Source organism: Poecilia formosa, unplaced genomic scaffold (genome assembly GCF_000485575.1).
Source record: "Poecilia formosa unplaced genomic scaffold, Poecilia_formosa-5.1.2 Scaffold929, whole genome shotgun sequence".
NCBI classification, from domain to species: domain Eukaryota; kingdom Metazoa; phylum Chordata; class Actinopteri; order Cyprinodontiformes; family Poeciliidae; genus Poecilia; species Poecilia formosa.
In genome coordinates this window covers 66,624-68,929 of record NW_006800868.1, presented here as the reverse complement: position 1 = coordinate 68,929, position 2,306 = coordinate 66,624, and positions in this window count along the sequence as shown.

Here is a 2,306-nt window from a genome sequence, read left to right as displayed (position 1 = left end):
CAAGATGAGATGTGTGTTTGGGATCCAAACCCCTAAGTCAATGTGACCCCACCAGGCCGCATTGGGGTCACAGTGATCTTAGGGGATCCCTGTCAGGATCCCCTAAGATCACTGACAGGTTAAATGAATCTGGATCGGTTCATGGGTCTGAATTGGTTCATGGATCTGGATCGGTTCATGGATCTGGATCCGTTCATGGATCTGAATCGGTTCATGGATCTGAATTGGTTCATGGATCTGAATCGGTTCATGGATCTGAATCGGTTCATGGATCTGAATTGGTTCATGGATCTGGATCGGTGATCTGAATTGGTTCATGGATCTGAATCGGTTCATGGGTCTGAATTGGTTCATGGATCTGGATCGGTGATCTGGATCGGTTCATGTGTCTGGATCGGTTCATGGGTCTGGATCGGTTCATGAGTCTGGATCGGTTCATGAGTCTGGATCGGTTCATGGATCTGGATCGGTGATCTGGATCGGTTCATGGGTCTGGATCGGTTCATGAGTCTGGATCGGTTCATGGGTCTGGATCGGTTCATGGATCTGGATCGGTGATCTGAATTGGTTCATGGATCTGGATCGGTTCATGGATCTGGATCGGTTCATGGGTCTGGATCGGTTCATGGGTCTGGATCGGTTCATGGGTCTGGATCGGTTCATGGATCTGGATCGGTTCATGGGTCTGGATCGGTTCATGGGTCTGGATCGGTTCATGGGTCTGGATCGGTTCATGGGTCTGGATCGCTTCATGGATCTGGATCGGTGATCTGAATTGGTTCATGGATCTGGATCGGTTCATGGATCTGGATCGGTTCATGGATCTGAATCGGTTCATGAGTCTGGATCGGTTCATGGATCTGAATCGGTTCATGGATCTGAATCGGTTCATGGGTCTGGATCGGTTCATGGATCTGAATCGGTTCATGGATCTGAATCGGTTCATGGATCTGGATCGGTGATCTGAATTGGTTCATGGATCTGAATCTGTTCATGGGTCTGAATTGGTTCATGGATCTGGATCGGTTCATGAGTCTGGATCGGTTCATGGATCTGGATCGGTGATCTGGATCGGTTCATGTGTCTGGATCGGTTCATGGATCTAGATCGGTTCATGGATCTGAATCGGTTCATGAGTCTGGATCGGTTCATGGGTCTGGATCGGTTCATGGATCTGGATCGGTTCATGAGTCTGGATCGGTTCATGGGTCTGGATCGGTTCATGGATCTGGATCGGTGATCTGGATCGGTTCATGAGTCTGGATCGGTTCATGGATCTGGATCGGTGATCTGGATCGGTTCATGTGTCTGGATCGGTTCATGGGTCTGGATCGGTTCTTGAGTCTGGATCGGTTCATGGGTCTGCATCGGTTCATGGATCTGGATCGGTGATCTGAATTGGTTCATGGATCTGAATTGGTTCATGGGTCTGAATCGGTTTATGGATCTGGATCGGTTCATGAGTCTGGATCGGTTCATGGATCTGAATCGGTGATCTGAATCGGTTCATGGATCTGAATCGGTTCATGGATCTGGATCGGTTCATGAGTCTGGATCGGTTCATGGATCTGAATCGGTGATCTGAATCGGTTCATGGATCTGAATCGGTCCATGGGTCTGAATCGGTTCATGGATCTGAATCGGTTCATGGATCTGAATCGGTTCATGGGTCTGAATCGGTCCATGGGTCTGAATCGGTTCATGGATCTCAATCGGTTCATGGGTCTGAATCGGTTCATGGATCTGAATTGGTTCATGGATCTGAATCGGTTCATGGGTCTGAATCGGTTCATGGATCTGAATTGTTTCATGGGTCTGAATCGGTTCATGGATCTGAATCGGTTCATGGATCTGAATCGGTTCATGGGTCTGAATCGGTTCATGGATCTGAATTGGTTCATGGGTCTGAATCGGTTCATGGATCTGGATCGGTTCATGAGTCTGGATTGGTTCATGGATTTGAATCGGTGATCTGAATCGGTTCATGGATCTGAATCGGTTCATGGATCTGAATAGGTCCATGGGTCTGAATCGGTTCATGGGTCTGAATCGGTTCATGGATCTGGATCGGTTCATGAGTCTGGATCGGTTCATGGATCTGAATCGGTTCATGGATCTGAATCGGTTCATGGATCTGAATCGGTTCATGGATCTGAATCGGTGATCTGAATCGGTTCATGGATCTGAATCGGTTCATGGATCTGAATCGGTTCATGGGTCTGAATCGGTTCATGGATCTGAATCGGTCCATGGGTCTGAATCGGTTCATGGGTCTGAATCGGTTCATGGATCTGAATCGGTCCATG